Consider the following 27,135-nt stretch of genomic DNA (forward strand, 5'->3'; position numbering starts at 1 on the left):
AAGTCTTAAAAGGCATTGAATTCTTCAAAATAAAACTAAGGCCTTAATTGGTATTAAAATGTCTTAAATCAGTCTTTCGTAGGTCTTAATAAAAAAAAAAAATCATAAATAGGACTATTTTATTACGATTTATTTTTGCAATCTAAATAAAACATTAAAATTGACAATTTTTCTTTATTTAAAAGAAAATAATGGCTCGCCATTATTGGTTCCGTCCCGATAGCGGAACCAATGAAAGCGTTGTTGCGGCCGGGACATTTGGGAGATGCACCATTAACTTTTTGTCTGGAAAATATGAGCAAATGTAAATGTAACCAAAATTGGCTCCAGCCAAGAGTTTTCTCCATGGCTAAAACCAGGGAACATACATGAGGCACAGTGTATTTTGTACAAGAAGTCATTGAAGCTCGGAATGATGGGAATTAAGGCAGTGGCGTCACATGCGAAGCGCGAAACACAAAGCGTCAAAATCGAGTTACCGAGAAACAGCCGGTATTTCTCAGTTTAGTTCCACCCTTGTCTCTGCAACACCTCCACTTATCACCAAATCAAACATACTAAGAAAACGATACAAAGAAAAATAGCTGAACAAATGACTTAGCACTGGTTATGTTGTGGCTTTAAAACTGATTTGTTTTGTTCCCTGCTAAAACAAAGTTTGTGAATTCAGTTAAATAATTGTTAAAATATATCTGTCATTTGTGTGTTTTTAGCTTTCTACCTGTATAGGAAGCTTTTCAAAATTTGAAACATTAGTGCAGTGGTTTATGTTAAAATAAACCTTTGGGTTAAGTTGTCGCAAGCAGGTTTTTCTTGTGTTTCTTGTGAATTTGGTCTTACATTTTTATTTCAAGTGGCATTAAAAAGTCTTAAAAAGTCTTGAATTTAACTTCCTTATGCTGTAGGAACCCTGTATAAAGAAACACCACACCATGTTTAGGATGTTTTGTGTGTTGCTGCTATTTCTGGTTTCAAACCGTCGACTCTCTGTTGATTTCTTTGAACAATTGCCTTCATTTATGAGTTCTTCAACACCAGCTGTTAATCTATGCAGTCTATGCTTTAGATTTACTGTTGGGTTGTTGGTTTGCAACTGTGCGGTAGTCTTTATATAATCGGATGAAGAAATGGATTTCAAAGCAGGAGATTTTAGACAACTTGACTCAACTTTGAACTTCATACCTAAATAATGTTCCTTATCCTCACAATGCTGTTTCTTCACTAACGTCCTCATATGCAGCTCTAAAGGCTTTGCAGAACAGCTGGATTTAAATGGAGATTAATGGCTAAATACAAATGGTTGCTTTTGATTTTAATTGATGGTATCAGAACTGTGAAGTAGTTTGGTCGAGGATCAGCAAGATTAACAAAAAAACAGCTTCAGTCATCGGTTCCAGATGTCTCTGTTGTCTTTTATTCGGCACTTTTCACTCTAACAACCATTTCCTGAGCTTCCAAGAGCTCAGTGCTTGTATAACCAATTGGCAACACATTTGCACTTGAGTGGACCAGGCCACATTTAAACAGGGAGAAAAAAACAAAGTCGAAACAGAGAAACAAGAATAAAATTATTAATCTAATTTACAAACTCATCTACATAATGAAAGAGTCTGCGAAACAAACAATGTGATACAACATAACTCAAGGAGTTACTTTAAAGACAAACAAAGCATTACTCTAAGTGGTAGAATCCAGCAAGGTAATTGATGACATCATCTAGCCAATCTAGCAGGAAATATTGGACAAACAATGGTGAGTAAAAAGGAAAACAAATACCATTAATATTCTTTGAAACAAAATACAAATTTTCAACCAATAATCCAGAAGTAATACCTTTAACCTAAACATATAGAGGAAAACTGCAACATAATGCTAACACAAACAAACCCGGGATAGTAAGTGAAGCAAAGCTGCAAACTAATGTTTAAATTTAAGCATACGAATCAGAAAAAAGAATAAGGGACAAGTGGTGAACAAACTGAACCACTTTGTCAAAAGAACCAAATGGGTAAATTTAGCTCCCTACGTTGTGTTGGTCTATTAAAATAGAAAATGTATTAAAGTTTGAGGTTGTAAGATGAACAAATATCGACATTTTCAAGGAGCAGTAATAATTTTTTTCCCCCTTTTCATCTTTTTTGTCATTACACATCAAAAGTACAGGCCAAAGAAATTAAGTCTCTGCAATTAACCAATCCACTTAGGGAGCAGTGGGCTGCCATTGTGCGGCGCCCGGGGTGCAGTGTAAGGGTCTTTGCTCAGGGACCCAGAGGCACAGTCTTTGTGAGTGGGGCTTCAACTCAGAACCTAAGGATTCCAAGCGTAATGCCCTAACCACTTAACCTGACTCTGCCAGATGGATTTGCTCCGCATATCCATCTGGAAACCTTCCGTTGAAGTAATTTTGGGAAGGGGCGAAAATACTGGTTAACTGATTGGCCTATGTTGGTGATAGACGGGCCAAATAAACCAATCAGATCAACGAAGCATATGACTTACTAACAGAGCGACGACGAAAACACAACCACAAGCCAATTGATAGATCAAAATCTTGCCAAAACCAGTCAGGAGAAGAGGAAAAACATATTTTCCTCTGAGAAAAGCCTCCAGAGCAGTGTTTTGCTCTTCTTTCAGTGAAGAAATACTCTGTAATTCCGATAAAACTTGCTCGATAGCCACGCTAACGCTAGTTTTATCGGCTGAAGCCGCCATGTTCTTTAGACTGAACTGTCACGCTTCTCGTTGCGTCACACCTCAACCAGCCTCAAAGCCAACGCTGATTGGACGTTCGTTTGGTGAACGGCTCCAAATTTTCTTCAACGGAGAGTCTCCAGACTGATCTGCGAGTGAAACCTTGAAAGCTCGCGAGATCAGGATGGTCTCACGAGGCTACTAACCACTAGGCTGCAACTTGGCGTGAAGAGTCTTGCCTAAGGACCCACACTGGCAGCTCTGCCAGCTCGGACACGGACCCAGCCTTCCTGTTTTGCAGCACGGATGACTTTTCACTTGAGCCAGCTTATGGAGGATGCCATGCTTGCTTTTAAGCATGGTGGTAAATGAGAGATGACCTGGGCTTGTTTCATAGCCACACTTCCAAGGTCTTAGAGAGCTTTTTCCACCAAAGTATTGTGTTAAATGGGAGGCTATCCATCCTAGAGCAGAGGTTTGGTCCCAGCTGGGTCATCAAAAGGACAGAGATTCCAGTATAGCTACAAATACTTTGAATATCATGAAAAAATCAAGACTAATCAAAAGTATGTCTCCTTACTTGCCGCATTATTACTGTTTTCTGTTATATTCCGCCGTTCCCCAATCAATGCATTTCATTTATGTTCCATAAAACAGAAATCTTTAAATCTTCGGTATATCAAGCCGGGATGGCTGCTGTTGGGAATTGGCTCTGCAACAAAAGACTAAATTGAATTAGAATTGATCGAAGATAGCTGCCCACTTTTATTTATTTCTCTAGGCTCGAGGTTTCGTGATGTGAAACACAAAATAGAGGAGATAAAGAAACGCATCAAAGCACAACAGCCATCAAACCTGTGTATATTTTGTGTGCAGAATTAGATTACGCCTTTTAGAACCTCTTGATCACCCTGACTGAGCCAAACTACTCCTGAGGAGATGAAAAGGAAATGGTTTTAAAGAAATCCTCCAATACAGGAAGGAGCTCAGTGGGTTTTCCCTCTGGCAGGTTTTACCCATCATGCCAGGAAGTAATGGGAGCATTTCAGACACCAGGGCCCACAGGTGGCTGCTGGGAGGGCTGGAAAGGAGAAGATGGCATGCAGGGAGCAGTGGAAGATGGAGGTGCAGAGGGAGGCGGGGAGCTTGGCATCTGAGACTGGCTTCACAGATTGGAAGAGTTTTATGCCCAGTGAACAAAGGTCCCTATGATGTGTCGCGTAGAGATATTAGATGATTCCGGCTTTGACTCATATTTCTAATGGACAAAATACTAAAAAGTCTAATTGTCAGACTTTTTTTTGTGTCAGGGATATTTCTTTTCCATTTTCTTTAATCCACTTGTCAACAATATTTCATACATTTGAATAAAAAAAAAACATGTAGTTCTTTGTAGCCAATTGACAAGCACCATGCAGCAACAGGTAGGGGAGGGGCAATGTTCTATATAACCAGAAAGAAATGCATTCATGCTGGTTTCCTCTGTTTTTATACATAATATGGGCGGTTGCATAGGGCAGTGAACCTGGGGAGACTTGTACCCCTAGTGGTTCGCGAGTACATTGCAACGGGTACACGAAAATATTTCATAGGTAGTAAAATAAAATAGGTTTGGCATATGTTTTGCTTTGTGAGGACCACAAAACCAACCAAAAACCAAAAAGTACGTTTCTCTTATACGTTTGAGTTTATGGAAGCAAATTTTTACCATATTTTAGGAATGTGAATGAATGAAAAGAATGTTGCTGCATTGTTTGACTTATAAATGAAATTAGTAATCAATAATTCTGTTTGCATTTTCATTTTCTTCTTTAACACTGCTCATCCTTTTACTTAATTAAAATGAAAAAGAAAAGACATTTGAGATTCATTTTTCAAAATGTACCCCAGCAAATACATACCAAAATTCAATTTGAAATGTAAAATTTGAAACGATTTGCTTCCATATGCATATGAGTTTACCTTCAACTTTGACACATACTTGACCATCTGACCATAATTTATCAAGTTTAAATGTATTTATAAGGGAGTTACTCAGAGGAGCTCCGGTTTTTATAAACACAGATTTTATTTTGTATTTATTTTTATTCCTTACCAACTTCCAGGCAACATATTTATGTTTTTTTTTTATTTGACATGGAAAACATGAAAATAATTAAATGATCAAATTAAAAGATTAAGTAAAATAGTTTTTATTTTATAATCAGTTATTGTACGTTCCACTTTCGGAAGACCCTCAATACTTTTGACTGAGAGGGGAACTCATGGTAAGACGAAATGTCCAAAGGGGCGCACAAGTTGAAAAAGGTTGGAAACACTGGCCTCCACTGTGCCAAATAAAATAAAATGAAAATAATAATGTGCAGCACTCCCTACTGGCCTTATGATTTGTATTGAAAATATAACAAACAGAAGCTCCCATCCCTGCTGTTTCTCATCTAACAACCAGCCCCACTGCTATCAACCCTCCCTAATGAAGCGCAACAATCGGCTAATTTAAAGCAGATAAAAATGTTTAATTAATGGACTGTGGCTTTAAGACTGGAGAACAGAGCTGCTGTGAATGTTTGGTAGCAACATCTCCCTCTTTTTGTTTCATGTTCAAGGTCGGTGTTTGTTTAGCTAGCTTAATTAAAATGGAGCCAAGTTGCCTAATGATGCCATCTGCTCCTCTGTACGTCTAGTGCCGTCTCTTTATTTAGTAAATCCTTAAACCTATCTGGATGATTACCGTATTTAAGCTTTATTGAAGTAGTGTAACCTCGGGTGGGACATTTTTTTGGCATTCCTGATATTAATAAGGGCAAATGAAAATGACCCTCGGCATCATGGATCCTTCACTGTACTGAACAGTTTCAAAAACTCCATGTTTAAATTTGTAAGGATTTATGTTTGACTTTAGCATACCACTGCTTTCTGCGATTTGGAGTTTTTTCCCCCCAACTTATATTAAATCTCAAACTAAACATGGAGGTTTTCTGAATTTGTCGAATTTATATTAACCCTTTAAAGCCCGATCCAAGAATAAAACAAAACAGAAAATTACTTTTTTTTTGGTTTGAATTCCTTATTTGGCCTTAGAACAAAATATGTAAAAAGAAAAAACAGAAATAAATTTTTGATATTAATAATTTATTACTATGCGATAAGTCAAGATTATTTTTTGTGTAGTCTTCTGCCCTCTGTTATCAGGTATATCTGATTGTGTACAATAGGATTTTGAGCATAGTTTTTACCATTAAATTATGCAAAAGGTGTCAGACGCAAAACATTTCAGAAACCGTATGTATCAAATATGATACATTTGGCATTACAGGGTTAAGAGATAAATGGATACATGAGCCGGTGAATATTTTTAGCTTGGTATTTTTTTTTTATCTTGTATTAACATCACACTTGTTTGCATTCGCTGGTTCATTAAGGCATTTAGTGGCCATGCCTTTAGATGATGTGTAACATTTATCATTTAATTTTTATCATTGCAGTAAATTTAGAAAGAAGGAGCGATATTGACCTTAGAAATCGACCAAAGAATCTGCAGCATATATCAGTGACCAGCTTTACTGGAGCCTAAATGACGCCTTAAAAACCTGCATCAGTTAATCTCTATTTAGATTATATCACTATGATTACAGTTGTTTTTTTGTTTGTTTCAGCAATTTTAAAGATATTTAGTTAATGTAATTACAATTTTGGTTGAGATGTTTGTAATCTTAGGTTGCTTTGGTTTCGTCCTATAGCCAAAGAAAAGACCGTTTTACTTGTTTTAGACATCATATTTTCGAGACTTACAAAAATTAACATGCGTAAATCGCAGTAAGACTTTTCATTGTTTTCATTTCAAAAATACATTTTTAGCAAAAGGAGCTTTTGAGTTATGCCTACCAAAACAGGAGGCGGCTTTTATAAAAAAGAAGTAACTTCAGTAAGTAGAAGTTTGCTTCCTAAATAAAAAAAACTGCTTGGGAAGATGTTAGTGCACACACAGCTGTTGTTTGTGAGCATGAAATTTGTCAGTAAAGAAAATGTTTGTGAAAAGTGAGACTTGCACAATCACTAAGTTTTCTAATGAAAGAACAAAACCCCTTTTTTTCCACTGGAAAGTAAAGCTTTAAGAGTTTTGTGTTAGAATCGGCATCCAATCTTACCTTTCCCATTAAATGAAATACAGCTGCTTTTTATCTCTTTGGTCGGAATCCTAACCAGCAAAAATGTGAAGTTTCAAACTTTAACTTCACTTCATATTATCCGGATTTTCACCCGATGACAGGGTGCAAATCTGGTGGCTTGCTTTGCTCTCGGCCACCGTGACAACATTCAGCAAATGCCTGTTTAAATAAGACATGAAGAGCAGCTGTCATTCTGCCTTCTATTTGCTGCTCAGTGCATGCTGTAGCCTGCAGAGACAGAAACAGTTATCTTCCATATGGCAGTTGCTCCGTGTGAGCTAAAGTTCAAATCCCCTACATACATGCATGTGAGCTTCCCCGACGACTCTGTGAAAAGGTCACCTCTCCCTCTAAATGAGGGAAAAGGCTGGCCTTAGCTCCCCTCTCCCTCCCACCATTATGTTTTTAGCCATTAGCGAGCTTCTATGACTGCCTCCAACTCCCACACACCTAATCACCGCTCAGCACGGCAAATTAATACATGAATCATATTACCAATCTGCATATCATTTGCATTTAAGCCATGAAGAGTATTTTAGCATGATGTCATTTTTAATTGCAGCAGCTCTGCAGCTGTAACGCTCTAATCCTGGCTGGAATCTAATGTTATGCTATAGTTAGAGTAAGTTCTTAAAAAGAAGCTGTAGCACAACGACTGTAAGAGTGGAGTCTAAATAGATGTTACTGAGGTCAACCTGAAATCCTTGCTGTTAAATCTGAATGCACGGCTTATTCAATTGTCGTTTTATTAATATAAAAGATAGCCAAGTACTTTGGTGGGATTAGGTGAGAAATAGACCTTAATTTACCCTAATATATTAATTGCTTCTTCCGATCTGCTCCACTGCGGTGCAAAGTCCAGAAGAGCATGGGCAGATACAATAAGACCCAATGAAACATGTATGTTAGACCGAAACAACTCCTCCTGTAGATTCTAATAGTTAATTTCTACAATTGGTAGACAAACTGAGTGGAGAGGATCTATATTAGTTGTGAGGTTGGACGATATTTAACCAAATGGCAATTGAAGTAATATTCATGCAGATGACTTTGTGGACAAAGACAAGAACCCCTTCAGAGCTCCTCTTGTGCACGGTAAAAAAGGCTTGCTTTCTTGTCAGAAGTGTATTTGTTTTATCTAGTTTGAATAGTTTCCTTTTTTTAAGTTCTATGTTTGGAGATATTATAGTTTTTTTTTTTTTATAGTTATTAATTTATTTATCTAAATGTGTAAAATCGAACAGAAACAAAACCAGTGGAGATTCTTTTTTTCATGAAAAGCACACCGCATCACTGAAGGAGAGAATTTTCCCTTATTTATTTGTTGTTTAATCATGTGTTTTCTTGTGTTAAATTAAATCTGTATAAAACACTTGGTTCTGGTTCTGTTGTGACATAGTGGCATTGGGGAAAGCTTGTGTGTCCCATTAAAAACTGTATTACGTTTATTTCTTCGTTTGAACCCATAGGTCCAAAAGAGAAACAGAGATATTGCTCTTAAAAAAAAACGATCGCTGAAGGCCTGAGTTTATCGTCGATGCTCGATAGATTTGTCCAATCGGCCATTTGTTATGTTTTGATTACCAACATTTCTATATGCAGCCCATTAATTGATCTTGAGTGCAAACGCCTATATATAGATTCAAGGTTTATAAATAAAGTGAGTTTTCCAGATAAATCTGGTCACTTTTTAGGGAATTGTTTTGAATTGTGTGATCGTTCGTGATTTCTGTAGATCCATTGCAGTCTGGCTCCGGCATCCTGCAAAAATAGAAAAAAGTTGAAATTTGACGACTGTCCGTTTGATTAACACCACCATGTGGAGGCTGTGTAAACTTTGAAGGAGTTTGAAACTGAGCTTACCACAGTGTAAATTGAGTGTTAGTGTCACGCACCAATCTGTGCTGGAAGTCTGATCCTAACCATGTGTTTATTTGAGCATGCGCAACCACATCCGGATCGCCACTGAATGCATTTAGAACTTAATTCTGTCCTTACTTACATAAGAAATACTAAACAATATTATTAAATGATTTTGTCTGTACCTGATCTGTTTGAGAAGTACGATGTCCTGTACTCAGTGGTGCATTTTTCCGGTTTTATTTTTGCAGACAATCGTGGCCATTTTTGTTTTTTATGTATTTTACTGTACTTGTAAACTGTATTGTTTGCATACAATCCAAATGTATATATCACTGGACTGCTCTGAGCATGTACGGTGATGACATTGGACAAGTGATATTACAGAAAAGATGGAAACATTCATTCTCTGAGCAAAGTTGTGAACATTTCACACTGTGTACATTTGCTTGGTTTTATGAATATGGATTGCAAGAAGTATTACTAAAAATTATCTATCCAGTGGTTTCCTGGATAAAGTCGAACAACCTGGATCACGCTTCTAGAACATGTTTCCTGGATCAAGACAAAAAACTTGTAGGTATGTGATTCTTGTTGATTTCAACAAGTGTGCGAAATACCTGTCAATATTTGTGGGGGTTCCCATCTCCTGATTGTTGCGCAACACCGATCTATATTTTCTCAATATGCAGTAGGCCTATAACATTTCATAGTCAAAGTCAGCTTTAATGTCAATTCTTCAGATTCACCAGACATACAAGGACTCGAGAGGACGTTTCTCATTCACCAACAGTGAAACCGATAAAGTGCACAGGCACAACAGATAAGATCAGTTCCTAATACTAAAATTTAAACATTCAATTTCACAATAAAATATAAAATGTACAATAATATAAAATACAATACTTATGCTAGTGTAAAAAGGCAGATGGTAATGGCAGCAGAAAAATTATTATTATTACCAATTATGTAAGATATACATTTGTAAAAGTAACAGTGCAAAAGAACAGTAAATAAATATAGTATTAATAGTAGTGCAGGAGACAGTTTGTCCGGAGTGATTTTTTTTTTTTTTGAGGGGGGGTCAGCTTCCTGACAGCTTGGTGGATGAAGCTTTCTGTGAATCTGGTGGAGCGGGCAAGAGCCGGAATAGACAGTCAGTCTATAAAAACACACACATGCACAAAGACTGTCTGTCTGTCTGTCTCTCTGTCTGTCTCTCTCTTTCATGCACACACATGTCCTGCTTTAATCCAGTTTCTGACGAATGGAACTGGGTCGAATTAGTCCAGAGGAGGTCCGTTGAGGTCCACAAACAGGCGTGAAGACCTGCTGTTTTCGTGCAATCTGTTCCGCGTTGCCCGCGTTATCAACTGCGGAAAAGCACATGGCTAATTTGCATACACGAACAGGATTGGCTGGCTCCACTTCGCAAAAAACAGAACATATTTGTGAATAAAGGTTTCGAATTTTAATACTGGACATGTTGAGCTTAAAAACATTTTAGTGACCATTAGTGACAAAAAAATATTTTAATTTACATTTTTTTGACACAATTCAAAACCCTGTTTAAATTTTGCTTTTTAGGGGGTCTCATGAGTTAATTGGTGAAAGAGATTCTGCCCAAATTAAAGCAAAGTGAATGTTTTTTTCTGATTGGATTTTGCCGAAAATCCAAATAAAAATGTTTCTTGATGGAAATCTCGAATATTTAGGGGGATATTTTATATAAACCAAAGCATTAACCATTATCCTGAAGAGGAAAGAAAGTGATGCGTGGCTATTATAACAAGAAGAAATGTGTATGGTTGTGAGTTCCCTACCTGAATCATTAAATTATGGCAAACCTTTCAGAGCAAGTACAGTTGTGAGGTTTTGAGCTGCGTCTAAAGCCGCTTTTATTCAGTCGTCTGCAGCTTTAACAGCTTTAACTGCAAATGCAAACTCTTGTAGTGTTTCTTTTTTTCTTACCACTCAGACACAAGGTCCATGTATGAGAGGAGCAAACCTAATAGTTTTCCTCTCAACAGAATGTATTTTTAGGGCTCTGTAGATGTTCACAGGGTTCATCCACCAGCAAGTTTAGAACTAATTGAGCAGCTTGTCTCTCAGATCCAGCCTAAAGCCACATTTGCATAACTTCATCATAGTTCTTTAAACGCACTCCAGAGAGCACTTTATCATGTCTCTGGACCAATTTGCAACCTTTTTTTTATGAATACATTATGCCACCAGTTCATTCTCCCTCTAAGGGAGTCTTCATATAAAGTCACAAACTCCCAGCCTTGTCAGTCCGGCATCAGCCAGTGACCATGATTTGTGTCATATAGCGGCAAAATATCGGCAAAAATGATGCTGGATGCAGCTGTTTGTTTTTTGTTTAAAGGTCTTTGAGATGCGCTTCTTGGAATGCTGTAACCCATAAGTCGATTCGGTGGATCAATCACGCTTCAATTATTGTGGGTCATTACAAATGTAAAACCCTGATTGCTGGCCTCGAGGGAAAATCCATTTTGGTGCGTCGGAAGTTGGAAAGCTGAGTGGAAAAGAATTAAGTATGTGTAAGGGAGCATGAAGTCAACATAATTAATTGACGAGCAAGTATTAATTTTATCTGCACAAACGTCGGGGTTGAATGTCTTTTCCTTAAGGGTCATCCTGTGTTTTAAGTGGAGCTTCTGTGTTTACTCTAAATGAACTTTGCTGCCGCTTGATTAATCACAAGGAAAACGGTGACAGTGTATACACACTGATGGACCGCACACCTAGAGGCTTTTATTGCACTTTTCTGCGCCCTCACTTACCGCCATTGTTTGGCTTTATTCCATTTCAAGGGATTCCTCAGTGATAATGGAACGGGAGCCACAATAAAGCCTCTTAGTGTCCTCAGATCAATGAAGGGACTATTTTATAAGCTTCCCGAATATCGCAGCTGGAAAGGACAATTTCAAAAGATTACACCTGTCTCTTTAAATGAGAATGTGGTGAGATTTCTATTAGCGAGCAGCAAGGGGAACAATCACATCAAATAGCCTCTGAAACAGAAGCTACAGGAGATTGTCGATCGTTCTGCGAGATGATTAAAATGTTAGCAGGTTTACATAAGGGGTAATGCATAACCTGAGTATTTGTCTGGGCTGACACGAGAATCACAGCAGGCATCAGTGCATTGGTTGAGAGGGAGGTAGCAGCAAATCATTTATAGTTAAAGTAAAAACAGAAGCGACCTGAGTAGAAAGCCAGATCAAAGGAGCAATTTGTGTTATTTTGTGCTGTTGTGAAATTTTACCCTTTTGATAATGATTGTACTTGTATTATAATTGGAAATTATAACTAATGTATTCTAATCATAGGCAAATAATAATGAAAAATATCTCAAATGGCTTTTATTATCATCTGTGAGCCTTTTATGCTTATAACTAACAATTGGACTTTTCAGCCAACAATTAAGCTGTTTACCTTTGGAAGGAGAGACCAAGTTATCTGAACCTCTAGTAAATGTTTACAGCCTTAGTTTATAATTGCAGACAATCCAACTTTATCTAGGTGAAATATATTAACCCAATAATTCCCTGTAACAGCAGCTATCTGTTTAATAAAACCAGTTTAACAGATTTTAAACTTCAAAAATGGACCAGAACAATAAGTCAACTAGTTCGCCCCAGTTAACCTTAGCTGGCAGGAAAAGGGAGGAGCTAACCTGACTCCGCCAGATGGATTTGCTCCGCATATCCATCTGGAAACCTTCTGTTGAAGTAATTTTGGGAAGGGGCGAAAATACTGGTTAGCTGATTGGCCTATGTTGGTGATAGACGGGCCAAATAAACCAATCAGATCAACGAAGCATATGACGTACTAACAGAGCGACAACAAAGAGGAGCCAATTGATAGATCAAACTCTTGCCGAAACCAGTCGGGAGAAGACCCAAAACATCTTTTCCTCTGAGAAAAGCCTCCAGAGCAGTGTTTTGCTCTTCTTTCAGTGAAGAAATAGTCTGTAATTCTAATAAAACTTGCTCGATAGCCACGCTAACGCTAGTTTCATCTGCTGAAGCCGCCATGTTCTTTAGACTCATGAGGTGTTCCAGGCCCAGGGGGAGACCCAGGACACGCTGGAGGGATTATGTTTCTTGGATGGCCTGGGAACAACTTGGGATTCCCCCGGAGGAGCTGGCCAAAGTGGCTGCGGAGAGGGACGTCTGGGCCTCCCTAGTGAAGCTGCTACCCCCGCAACCCGATCCTGGATAAGCGGAAGAAGATGGATGGATGCAAACGACTTAGTCTTGACCGAGTAAAAAACTAATAAATCTCATGTTAAACTATACAGACACTCTATCTGCCCCGATGAAGATTCAATTACCCAGGTATTGAACCAAACCCCTTAACGTAATGATTACACAGCCTAGTTTCCAACTGTGTAAGTGATTACTGGACAAATTGGAATAAATTCCTGGATAGTAGGAATAATGTTAGATGCGAAAAAAGAAAATATATGAAAATAGAATTGAAAATTTCAGATCGTTAATCTTAACACTTGCATAAACAGGTTTTCCTTGAATGAAGTTTGGTAAAACAATAAATAGAACTGAATTCATTACAGAAAATGATGGAAAACTAGTTCTGCAGATATGAAATAGAAATGCTTCCATGTGAGACATTTAGGTTCCAATCAAATACCTATTAGGGAACTTAAATTAGCTCATTTTTCTGCTGTTACTATCAACTCTTTTGATTTTTACAGCATAATTGTGTTAATAATAATTACACTTGAAAATGTAATGTGTATATTAAAGCAGCAGTCTGTAACATTGAGAAGAAAGCAGACTTCGACTGAAAATTTGAAGAAAAACAGGTTTCACGCCACTCCCCCACCCTCTCTGCTTCACTCATGCCCCACCTCCAAGCTCCACCCCTCTCACAGCACCTGCGCGGCTACCGCATGCGACCACAAGCATCCAAGCAGCGTACGCGGCATGGAGTGTGAACCGGTAAGAGCGATAACACTCACCTCCAAGCAGCTAGATATAAGATGCTGGTTATACCGAAGTTTGCCATGTAAGCAGTTGCCGGCAGGGGCAGTAAGGGCAGTTTCTCTTTCGCTGGTGGCTGTCGCTCAGCCATGACTTCCACGCGCGTCCTCCTGACTGCAGCAGCCGGGCGGCAGCGGCAGGTTAAGCGGTGAGGTGGGGGGGGGGGGTGGTAGCTGTGATTGACACTCCATCAGACGCTCCTCTGGCTGTGATTGGTTGTTTTGACTCGTCCCGAATTATTCTTTCCAGATTGAAATACAGGCAGTAGGCGGTACCAATTGAAGCAGTTTTTTTCACAGGTTACATATCACATGTACTGCTGTCTGGGCATAGGGACAGTTTTAGCCAATATGACAAAAAAGTGATTTTAAAAACTTACAGACTTCAGCTTTAACATAATGTTATGATACCATGTTCTGAGAGAAAGGAGATAGGAGGGAAGCACAGTGGACATAAAAATAGTTTTAAAATAGGCTATGCTGCAATCTCTTTAATTTATATATATGTTGGTGAAATAGCATTAAAGGCATTTATTGTTTAAAGTAACAATGAATTATTTAGGAGATGAAATGGAGTTAATATGTGAGATTGAAGGAAGTGTCACCAAGCAGCTCAGTGATAATAGTTTATTTTACACCAAAGAACATATGGAGGAAGGACTTTTAAAGTGTTTGCAACACATTTGATAAGATTAGCAGAGTTAGCGCTGTTCACGCTGCTGACAGATGCTTCTGCATAATTTAACAGGTAACCTGCCAGTCATTGCTGGATTTAGTTTAAATCCTTTTTATGCTTTTTTGTATTAATGTATGCTGTCTCTTATTATACCGCAGTGAGGACATTTGTCCTATGCCAAATTTGGAAAAAGTGGGCTGCAGATAAAGCAAAGCGGCAACAGGAGAATATTCTAGGGTCAAGGGTCACGCTCAGATAGTTTAGAACCGGTATCTTCTGCATCTGCTACAGGATGCAAACCTTCCTCTCTTCACCAAAAGGCCATAACTCCCAATATAGAACAGATATTATTTTTTTTTTTAATCATATTTTTATTGTTGTTAAAACAGATGTACACTCACCGGCCACTTTATTAGGTACCCCATGCTAGTAATGGGTTGGACCCCCTTTTGCCTTCAGAACTGCCTTAATTCTTCATGGCATAGATTCAACAAGGTGCTGGAAGCATTCCTCAGGGAGTTTGGTCCATATTGACATGATGGCATCACACGGTTGCTGCAGATTTGTCGGCTGCACATCCATGATGCGAATCTCCCGTTCCACCACATCCCAAAGATGCTCTATTGGATTGAGATCTGGTGACTGTGGAGGCCATTTGAGTACAGTGAACTCATTGTCATGTTCAAGAAACCAGTCTGAGATGATTCCAGCTTTATGACATGGCGCATTATCCTGCTGAAAGTAGCCATCAGAAGTTGGGTACATTGTGGTCATAAAGGGATGGACATGGTCAGCAACAATACTCAGGTAGGCTGTGGCGTTGCAACAATGCTCAATTGGTACCAAGGGGCCCAAATAGTGCCAAGAAAATATTCCCCACACCATGACACCACCACCACCAGCCTGAACAGTTGATACAAGGCAGGATGGATCCATGCTTTCATGTTGTAGACGCCAAATTCTGACCCTACCATCCGAATGTCGCAGCAGAAATCGAGACTCATCAGACCAGGCAACGTTTTTCCAATCTTCCATTGTCCAATTTCGATGAGCTTGTGCATATTGTAGCCACAGTTTCCTGTTCTTAGCTGAAAGGAGTGGCACCCGGTGTGGTCTTCTGCTGCTGTAGCCCATCTGCCTCAAAGTTCGACGTACTGTGCGTTCAGAGATGCTCTTCTGCCCACCTTGGTTGTAACGGGTGGTTATTTGAGTCACTGTTGCCCTTCTATCAGCTCGAACCAGTCTGGCCATTCTCCTCTGACCTCTGGCATCAACAAGGCATTTCCGCCCACAGAACTGCCGCTCACTGGATGTTTTTTCTTTTTCGGACCATTCTCTGTAAACCCTAGAGATGGTTGTGCGTGAAAATCCCAGTAGATCAGCAGTTTCTGAAATACTCAGACCAGCCCTTCTGGCACCAACAATCAAATTAAGTGTTAACGAGCAGTTGGACAGGTGTACCTAATAAAGTGGCCGGTGAGCGTACAATGCCATTCAAATTGTAGTGTTTTGCAGTTGTTACAATTGTTTTGACCATGTACAGTATAACAAGAATCAAACAGCATTTCAACATTTTTATATTTTTATAAACCCCATTCAACCCCAGAAACCCCTGTGCCGACAGGAAAATAAAAATAACTAAATATAAAAAAAGAGATTGTTATCCCAAAATGAAAACACTTTACATTGAGACTTGTTTACTAGCGAGAAGGGAGATTTGTAAGTTTATCAAAATAACCCAACAGAGGGTCCCATACCTTTTTTTTTTTTTTTTTACTTACCATACTATTTTTTGGTTGATCATTTCAAAAAATATTTCACTTGTTCGATTTTTAGGAACATCATCATATCCGAGAGCCACATTGCTGCCTTAGGTGGAAATTGGGATTTCCATTACAGAAGTATTCTCCTTCGAGCAACCAGAGTTGCAAAAGCAATAAATTTTCCTTTCTAGAAATCGCAGAGTCAACCCCAAAAATAGCCATTAAAGGACCAGCATTTAGATGTAGACCAAACGCATTGTTTAAAATCCCAAATACTGAATTCCAATACTCTTTCAGCTTAGATCACGACCAAAACATATGAACTAAGTCTGCGTTGGTGGCTCTACAGCGATCACACGATCAATCTATTTCAGGGTAACTCACTATACCAAGCCTGACTTTGCTATAGTGAGTACGGTGGAGAATTTTAAACTGAATCAGATTGAGACGCACACAAGAAGTAGTATCGTTTACAAGATTAAGAGCTCTAGCCCAGGTCTCTTCTGAAATGACTATCCCTAACTCTTCTTCCCATTTTGTCTTGATGTTGGCTGCTGATACGTTACTAAATGACATAATTAAGTTATATATATTAGAGTTTTGGTCCTTTAAATGTATGGGGATCTTTAATATCCAATTTTGACTCCTCAGGTAATTGAGGAAATGATGGGTTGTGCATTTGAATAAAGTGGCGGATCTGAAGAAACAGATATTTAGAGATCACTGCCCAAGTGTTCCTTATTGGTCAACAACAACAATAATAAAGGTTATTGATGGGTGGTCAGTAAGTTATGGTTTTACTTCTATATCATTTTTTGCTCAAATCTTACATCAACATCAAGTCACATTAACATCTTTACAAGATTTTGGAGCTTGACGATAGACACAGAGGCTTAATTAAAGACTGTTGTAGACGATAAGATGACTCAATTACTACAAGTGGGTTTGGATAGAAAGTCCAGATTTAGCTCATCTGCTGAAGGGCGAGGGTGATGAGCATGAATATGCGGAAAAAGGTGAAATGAAACGTAGCACACCACTACAGAAGTTTAACCGTGCCTTTAGGCTGTTTCAAAGAAAGCTTTGTTCAGGATGTCATGCTATCCATTTAAGTATTTTCTACAGAATACTTCAAATTTTAAACAAATAGTAATGAATTTAAGCCTGTTTTCTGGTGCGCTTGATCTGAATGACTGAAAATTTACATTTAATGACTGCTGTGGATTTTATATGTTTAATTGCTCCCAAGATCCTAAAACATATTTTACGGGAAACTGGAGCGGTTAGCACGCTTTTACTGTTTGTAAAACTAATATTTATGAGGATAAAAACAGAAATTGCATTAAATGGGTTTTGAATCTGACATTTTAAAGTCTAGTGAAGAGAAAGAGTTAGAGGCCTTCTTGGATTTCTGGGTAGCAGTAACAGATCCTCACTAGAGCAGACGGCTCTTTTCCTTGCCAGTCAGAGCGTCTCTTGACAAATGAAGGTTTCATCTAAAGTGAAGCTTGGAAGCTGTTTTTGTTTTGAAATCAGTGAAGCATATCCTCCCCTTAAAGTTGTTTTTCCACTTCGCCGCTAATTTAAAGTTTTTGGCTGACACATCCTGGAGAGGAGTCCATAAACATTCAGTCACCAGCATGAGCTGTCTGCAGCTTTAACGGTTTCTCCTGTGCTGGAACATCAAACTTCTATCGCCTGCAAACCATTTTGCAGACACAAATACAGGAGCTTGTTTATATCCTTAATCATTGGATGCCCTTACGCATATACAGTAGTATGCTTCCCCTTTTTAATTTTAAAAGTAAAAATAAAAGTAATGTGACGGTTTCGTATTTGTGTGAAACACATTGGGTATGCAGGCTGGAAAGAAATCCTGGGTCAGGCTACTTGTCAAAAATACAATGGAAAGTGAACCTGAGAGCACTTTTTGTTTTTTCCATTTCAGTTTACAGCAGAAAAGAAATACAAAATCGGATAATGGTTTATCTTTTTCTCTGGTTTTAGGTCAATAAACGGAAAACAAAAATACTACTGTGTTTATTTCTTTGGTTTCAAACAAAAAACCAGTTGCAAGGAGCAGCTGTCCTGTCGGAAAGTGACCTCCTTGGTCCGACAGGAGAAGAGGTCAATTGTGACGTTTGTGCAGATGGATCAGTGACCTATGGAAGAGCAAAAAGTCATTGTCAGAGTGTCGAAATAGCCGATACCGTGAGCAAGAAATACGGCTTAACGCTAATAAAAAGATGCTTCGCAGTTCATCAATAGATAACATCAGAATATGAGACTAATTTTTTCTCATAGATGCCAATTAATTACTTATTAATTTCTTTAGTTTATCAAAAACTAACGGGTAACAGTAAATGTCGGATGCAATAATTTCTCTACAATCTTAAAAAACCCATTAATTTATCAGGTTATTTTGTTAGATTTTCATAACAGAATAATAAACTATTTCTTCATTAATGTAATTTTCAATTTGGTGGGAAGATACAATTCATGCTTCATTCAGATTTATTTTTCTAACAAATTGATTTAAATTTTTTTCTGGATGTATAAACTGAAGAGAAATGCAGCTCTGCCTCATTTAAAAGGAAAGAGACAGTTAAGTAGTGTTGCTCCGATGCCATTTTTTGGTCCCAATACCCGACTGCAGTATTGGCCGATACCATACCGATACCATCTGTTTGAAATTGATGTGTGTGTGTATATATGAAGAACTGCATAGTACTTGAATGTAAAATAATTGCCATCATGGCTTTGTCAAGCTGCTGCCTAGCTTTGTGAATACAGTGAATCAGTGTCCTATTTGTCGGTACTTGTTTATCTTTAAACTAGTGTTGCACCGATACCGATACTGCACTAAAATTGTGGTATTGGTGCAACACTAGTTTAAAGATAATGATAGATAAGTATGAATATAACGGTACAAACACTGGGTGTTGGCAGAATTGTGGATCAGTGAACGTCGACCACTCACACATATTTTGGAACTGTCCTAAAACTGTTAAATTTTGAAAATATTTCCATGAAACTGTAAAGAAAATTCTGGGATATTATATTCTGATTAGTACCGTGGTACTATATCTTTGCTATTTGAACAATATCGAAGCAAGGGTAAAAGAGATGTATCTGATTAAGATATTGTTAATAGCTACCAAAAAAGCAATTATCTGGCAATGGGGACAGGCAGACCCCACTTGTCAAGAACAATGGACTGGAATAGGGATGCATGATATAATCGTCCCCCTTCGGTATCGGCCTTAAAACTGAATATCGGACATCGGCCAGCCCTGCGATATTTAACCCGATTTTTGATCAGCTTCTGAGTTTCTAAAGTCTAAAAAAAAAAAAAATAAATACTACTTCTTCTTCTTCCTCAAAAACTTCTTTTTTACAGACTTAAAAACTTCTAAAGACGAGGGAAAAAATATTGATACATTAAAATATCACAATATCTTCATTTGCTGATATATTGCCATTTAAAAACACCATATCAATCTCTTTTACTAATGAAATATTGCTATATGTCATCGTTATGCTACGAAATCCCCCGAAAATCCACAAAATTTTGCCATATTTTTATATGTTGATATATTGACGCGGTATCGATCTATTTTACTAACAAAATCTGACAAGAATTTGCAAAATATCACAAGAGTTTGTAATAGAACGATGAAATTTCACGAGATTTTGAAAGTAAAATAGATCGATACCGCGTTTTTAAAAATCAATTTGATATCAGCATATGAAAATATATTTGAGTATATTATTTTTCAAAGTGTCAGAAATGGATAACAAAACTGCTATTTTCAATGACTACTTATTTTTGTCCAGCTTTAACATCGGTATCGATATCGGTTATCGGCTACATGAGTTTTAAAATATCGGCATATCGGATATCGGCCAAAATCCCAATATCGTGCATCCCTAGACTGGAATAATAAAAGAAATCTACACCATGGAAAAACTGACACATCGTCTAAGACTTCAACAAACTCAAATGGAAGAAAAGTGGAGGAAATGGACAACATTCAGGACAAAAGACTGCGACAAAGATAAAGAACTAGATAAACTAGATGGGACAAAGGTCAAAGAGAGGAATAGCTACCAAGTGAAAGTTTTATGTTATATTAAGTTGAATGTGAAAAGGTTAATCTGCACTGTTTATGTGAAAAGAGTGAAAAATACCAATAAAAAGTTAAATGATAAAAAAGGTTAATCATAGATCTCATCTAAGGAAGTTTTTAAACTACTGAAGGAAAATTTAACATGTTTAGATAGATTTAGAGAACGTCTGACCCTGTGTTCTTTCAATCGTGAGGTTCTTTTTGTTCATCTCTTTTCAAATTCAAATCCAAGTCGGGTCGGTTTCTATTCATGTTTTGTGGGCTTAAATCACCCGAGGAACCTGAACGCACCGCTCACTTAGCTTTTTACTGTTAAAGTGAAAGGGGTGAAAAAAACTGCCGTTGTTTGTGTGTTTGCAGTAGGAGGAACCCACATTTGAACTAGGGGTGGGTATTGGCAAAGAAGTCACGATTCGATTCGAATCACGATTCACATGCCACGATGCGATTCTATCACGATGCATCACGATACTTGAAATATTGCGATGCATTTGGATATTTTCACTGAACACTGTAAGAAAAAGATACAGCCCTTACCAGTGGCTGACTGGCTGGGTGTGATCTGGATAGTGTCTTCAATTGATACATAACTGAAAGCAACTGAATTCATACATAGCTGTATTTATTTAAATTACTTTTGGAGGTGTTGCCATGAAAACAAATACTGGACAGAAATATTACTATTACTGGCATGGACACACTAACAAAAAGATCTTAGGATTCATCAAACTTAAAATAACAAAATGAGGATAATCAGTCCGGACATGCTTATGACACAAAGCAGCAGGCGTCAACACATCCGCAGCGACATCTGCTGGACTGGAAGTTGTATTCCACTTGGTTTGATTGATGTGCGCCAACCATTAATGTATTTTATTTGTTCATTTTTTTTTTTTAATAATCGATTCTTGCCTTCAAGAATCGATTCAGTAGATCACAAAAATTAGAATCACGATGCATCGATTTGACGATTATTTTGCACACCCTTAATTTGAACTTAACCGGTGATGGCAAGGTATCAAGGTGAAACGCGTGAAAATGAAAATGTTGTTCCAGAGAGAGACGTGTTGGCACAACCTCCTCCACTGAGCCGATGCATTTTTTTTTTTTTTCTATTCTCTCATATGCTAAACCTCCTTTGCCCACCTCTGCTTTGGCTGTTTACCCCCTGCTTCTCTCCTATACTCTGTTCACTTTCCATTTCCCGAAGGTGATTTCAGCTCTCACACATATTCAGCACCCCACCTCTTTGAGTGAGGCTGTTTGATATTTGAAATGAGTGGAGGAGTCCTGGCTGTGAAGCTCCCCCCCACACCCCCCCCCCCCCCCCCCCCCAAGCAAATCCTCTGCTCCTTTGTGTATTTAATGAGTGATTGCATACTCTTAACCATGCATGACTTTGATAAAGCTAAACCCTGTGTAGATGAATGGGCCTTCCCTCCACGCATTGACGTGAGACTTCATTGCCTTTGCTTCATGGTAGGGGTTTGGACTTTGGGACAATAGTGTGTTGAGGCTGCGTAAAATTAGAATCTGGCCCAAAACCGAGAATTTCGGATGCACATATATCACAGTCGCCTTTTGTAAACTCTTTGTTCTAAAGGCAGATGGGGAAATATGGTGTAAATACAAAATAAATGATGGAATGTGTTCATCTTTGTTTACTCATACTGTTCCCTCATCAATTTGAATTTTACTGCTACATCTCACCATAACAACACATCTCTGTTACGATGCTGAAAAACAGACTAAACTTTTTAAAATTCTGCCCAACGCACGTAGAACACAGTTTATCTCTACTCTGCACGTGGGAGTGAAAGCTCTGAGGCCACCTCTAGTGGCTCAGAGTGGGCTGGATAGCCTACAAAGGGCTATGTGTTGGTGGCATGTTATGTAAAGGTAGTTGTAACGGGTCAATTGAGACACAGTGAGGTGTTGTCGATTACAGATAAACAAATATCTCTGGACTGTTAGTTCAACCACTGGTTTTACCTCCAACTGTTTGGGTGAGAATGGTAATCAGTTCAGAGGAGAGATGGCATGTGTGTTTGTGCTGCGAGTTAAAAATCCCAAAGCAGTAAAGCAGAAGAATAAAGTCTAAATGTTTAGAGTCCAGATCTGTGATCTCAAAAGAGTGGGCAATGGTTAAGATTTTAGCCAAACTTCAATTAAATTCAGTTTATTTATATAGCAACAATTCACAACACATGTCACCTCAAGGCACTTTACAGTTCACCAGATCATACTGTCAAATTGATTCAAAGTTTTCTATCTAAGGAAAACCAGTTGATTGCATCGGCTCATTGACTCGGAAGGCAATCCCTCACACTAAGCATGCTTGTAGCAACAGTGGAGAGGAAAAACTCCCTTTTAACAGGAAGAAACCTCCAGTAGAACCAGGCTCAGTGTGAGCGGCCATCTGCCGAGGCCGACTGGAGTTCAAGGAGACAGAAGCACAGACACAAGAAGCAGCTGTAAAAGGCGGCCCCGTCCAGGAAACACACAGCCAGGCAGACAAGTGCTGAGCCATCCCCATGTCAGCGGATGAAGCTGTTAATGGCAGCAGCACAGCTGATCTTTCTGTCCAGGATGGTGTCACAGCCAAACAGGAACGGATGAGGCAAATGTACTATGAGAAAAAGCAGAGAGAGCATAATGTTAGAGATTGAACTAACAGATTCTGCAGAGTGGGAGAATAGAGATAAAATGAAGCTGAATGATGAAATGGTGGTCTCTATGTCCTCCAGGAGTCTAAGCCTATAGCAGCATAATTATAGCGATAGCTTCAACCTAGTCTTCACACAAATTCAACGTAATCATATATTTTCCTCCCTTACTCTATTAACATTCATAAATTGTAACGTATATAGTTTAACTGAGCTATTTCAATGAATTGAGCCTTTTATTTATCAATTCCATGTGTACCAGTGGTGGCTGCTGGTCTCAGCAGAGGCTCAATGACGTTAATGAAATCCAAATGTAACGTTTTGCGTTATCAAATGTGGAAACCCATTAAACACATTACTGCAATGGGTAAAAATGTACGTATTAGCGCCACGAGAAAATTTTTAAAAATTAAACAGTCATCAAAAATGTAGATATTTCGCCAATAAAGAGGAAACGACAGTAATCAAGGGGAAATGTCGAGAATAATGTCCAACTGTCAATAAAAAAGTTGAAAAAAGTTTGAGAAATAAAGTACCGGTAGATGACACCAGTGGACGTTTTTAATGACAGACATCAACTCGACATCATGTTATTTGGTGACATTTGTAAGCCTGCATCCTCTGAAAAAAACTGGTTTTGCTATTCATATTTACAGTAAAACTATATATCAACTTTATTCTTGACATTCTGGCTTGACTGACCTCACCCATTTTTTTTCTCAATGACTGTTCTGAATGAACAATTGCTTTTTCCTTGTCTGTTTGGTTAGGTGAAAATCCCGTCTTTCTGGCTGCTGTTGGTCAAATCTTTAAGCGTGTTTAGTCAATCGGTATCGAGCAGCCAGCTTCATATCCTCCCCCGGCCCGTCCCTGCTCCATAGATTCCATAAGAGGCAAAGCGTCACTGTAAGTGAAGGATTTTTTTGCTTGTTATCCAATCAGGGTACAACTTTCTTGCTGGTTGCTTCAATGCACAGAGGCTAACGCCTCAACAGGGATTAAACATAGACACCAACAGGGAGCATCACGCTGCTCCATTTCGGAGGGGAGATCGATTTAAGAACAGATTGATTAATGCACAACGTACTCATGAAATTAAGAGCATTGTAGTGCACATTTAATGCATTTTAATAACTGCATTTTATGGAGTTTAACAATGCCTATCTGACATATTTTCTTAGCTTCCTTGGTATTTAATGAGACATCGCTACTGATGTATACATAACTATTTAAGATGCCCTCAAAATCTCTTAAGCAATGCTTTCTCCTCTTTATTTGCATCGTTTACTCTGATTTTCTCAGTAAACAAACATGCATTTTCCTTTTTTAGCTTAGAGTTCAGGTAAAGTTGATCGTCCTGTTGGTCTTTTGTCTCTATCTGGTGAACTGTACCTTAAAACTGCTAGCTCAACAGTTAGAACCCCACTGTTCTCCATCCTTTCTTGTCTCACCATTACTATTGGATTAACGTCATCCATCTCGGGAAGAAGAGCCACTGACTATTTTTCTAAACCAACGGCTCATTCTTCCATACTGGCTGCTAAGGGACATGGGATCACGGTGGTTCAAATTAGCTCCTTAGTCGTAGCAACATTTTTTATATTCTAAAAGGCTGCAGCAGTGCAATATCGTTGAAGTGTGAATATTGGATGTGTGACGCTCAAATTTAGTTTCTCCATATCTTCATGCTGTAGAATACCGAAGAGGATTTGATTCTGGAAGATTATTTATATAAATTTAATTTAGCAAATTAGATTTGGATCAGTTCATGGTTTAGGCTGTATAACCCCAATCTCTTGATAGATCCTCATCCGTCTATAAATGAAAGTGACTTTTCAGGGCTTTTGTTGTGGGAAGCAGAGCTGTTTAACTTAGCAATGCCATAAAGGAGGAGGAGGATTCATGAAATTATAGTTCCCTGCTCTGCAGTTTCCATGTGTCAAAAAGGCAGTTGTTTTCTGTTTGTGAGCAGCAACAGAACAGAGGAGTTCAAGGATTCTGCAAGGACTCCGTCCCCTCACATGCATGCTCATGCCAAGACAATGATCACTCCTCCTCCCACCTGCCTACCTCCTTCTCGTCCGCCAATATGACACTGAGCAATGAGGGGTTCTTTGACCTTGCAGCAACTTGCAAATGTGCACCTAACTGCCTCCCTCTCAGCTACAGGAGGAGAGAAAACATGTCGGCACACATGTCCAGTCATGTGTTAAAGAGTACATCTGCAGTGGAAAGCTGTGTTTAGGTCCTCTGTCCTCCCCTCAGGGGGTTCATATCATCACAAGGTCCAGCAGTCAACATAAGCTCTCGTCAGCTCTTTTCCTCCCCCCTCTGACCATCACACCTTCAGATAATTGTTGTGAATCAGCGGCTCCATCAGCCGCCATCAGCTCTGTAACCTCCACCTTCACCCCTGAGCTAGACCAATTAGCAACCCCCTGCTGCCCTGATGGTTGCTCCGGATTTCATTCCCGACTTGAACCTTCCAATAAAGGTCATTATGGGTTAGATTACTGGATTGGCTCAGACCCGCACTCTCATTACCTAAAGATTTTCGAAGGTACAGGACGTAGGGAGAGATAATCAAGCTTTCACGTGAATCGATCACAGTTTGAACCATGCACCATCGCCAGCCTATGAGGTCTGCCTCGTCTTTCGAGGGGCTGAGAAAATGCGCAGTGCAGTGGGAGCCCCCGTTGTGGAGGCAATTGAAATTGAAGTGGAAATGACAAGGGGGACTCTGGGGCCCCAGCTGCCAGTAAGAACAGAGCTCAGAGGAAAAGGAGCCGACTCTCTAGAGGACAAAGAACATGAGGGTATTTTTTTCCTCACCTTGAACAAATTTGACACCCAAAAGTCACAGTTGTAAGTAGTGCAACTGAACTTTTGATGAATATCTTTTAAGCCGCATATGCATCAATGACTTATAAATGCATGGTATAAAAGTGAAGTGAAAGAAAACTAAATTGATCCATGCTTTCATCTTCCATACTAGTTTAATCCCTGCAGGGTCAGAATGGGAGCTAGAATCTTAGGAGGTTAATGGATGAGAGGCACATAAATTATAGACTCATGTCAACCTAGATTTGCAGGATGCTAGCATTTTGTATACACGAGTGTATACAAAAAGAAATTTTGTTTAAAACAGCTCTAGACAATTTTATTATTCAAAGTGCAGCCCTGAAAAACAGCAATAAATATATTAAAAATGTAATATAAACACATGACTGTATATGTACAGTTCTAACATTATTATTATATTTTTTTGACAAGCAATTGGCATAAAAAAAGCAATTTGGCTTTTGACAATGACAAAATAAATCTAAGTGTTAAATACAGCTAAACCAATCTGTGCACTAACTCTGACAGAAATGGAAATAAAAAGAAAAAAACATACAAATAAAAACAGGAATGGTTGCAGCTCTACTTGCAGGTCCTTGTAAATGCTAAAATAAAATAGTTGGAAACGGGGGAAAGAAATATGGTTAAATTTTTTAAGAAACATGGTCAAGTTAATATATGGGATTCTAAAAAAAAAATTTGTATTTCTAGTTTTTTCTGTATTCAGTGGTATATTATATTTGTTTATTTATTGGGACATTTTTACATGTATAATTTTAATATTTTTTATGCTGTCAGTTTTGGTCCTCCGTAGGTTTCAGGCCTCCTGTAGTGAAATGTATAACTTCTGTATAAAATCGGTGTTGGCCAGAAAGTTCTATTTCAATTTGATTGGTAGACTATTCCCTAAAGGCCACATTTCTAAAAAACCTGCTCCTCCATACTTGGGTTTCATCTCTTGTTCTTGCCCTCCTTGCCCAGGCGGACGGCCATGTCTCAGTAGTTTAATCGTTTTCCGATGATGGATTTTAGAGAAAATAACTTCCATGTATTTAAACCCTTTTCAAACCCTCCCATTACGACTGGCTCAAGTGTTAATTCAATCATATTATTTTAAGCCTTATTCCACCTCCACTGAATGAATGACGTCTACAGTAATGCTCAAGGCTGAACCAGAAAAAATGCACCTGTTTCTCCATAAAAGAAGGGACTGGAACAATTAGGAGGTTTTACCTTCGTTCACAACTGCTAATCAAAGTTGTCTGGATACACTGTGAAGCTATGGTGTCTTAGCAACAGTTTAAGTAAAG

General features: G+C 38.5%; 1 protein-coding gene across 4 annotated transcripts in view; it reads left to right on the top strand.

Moving 5' to 3' along the window:
* Positions 1-27,135, top strand: part of LOC119790380 (beta-1,3-galactosyltransferase 1-like) — a 232,731-nt gene that overhangs the window by 119,540 nt on the left and 86,056 nt on the right. The window contains exon 4 of one of the 4 annotated variants that reach the window (XR_005281716.1): positions 23,755-23,884. The exons of the other annotated variants lie outside the window; for them this stretch is intronic. The gene's annotated coding sequence lies outside the window, so the exon portion shown is untranslated. Of the gene's footprint in view, positions 1-23,754; positions 23,885-27,135 lie in introns of those variants that run through there. 4 annotated transcript variants of the gene reach the window in all.

Source organism: Cyprinodon tularosa, unplaced genomic scaffold (genome assembly GCF_016077235.1).
Source record: "Cyprinodon tularosa strain WSP-4 unplaced genomic scaffold, ASM1607723v1 ctg362, whole genome shotgun sequence".
In the NCBI taxonomy this organism is placed as follows: Eukaryota; Metazoa; Chordata; class Actinopteri; order Cyprinodontiformes; family Cyprinodontidae; genus Cyprinodon; species Cyprinodon tularosa.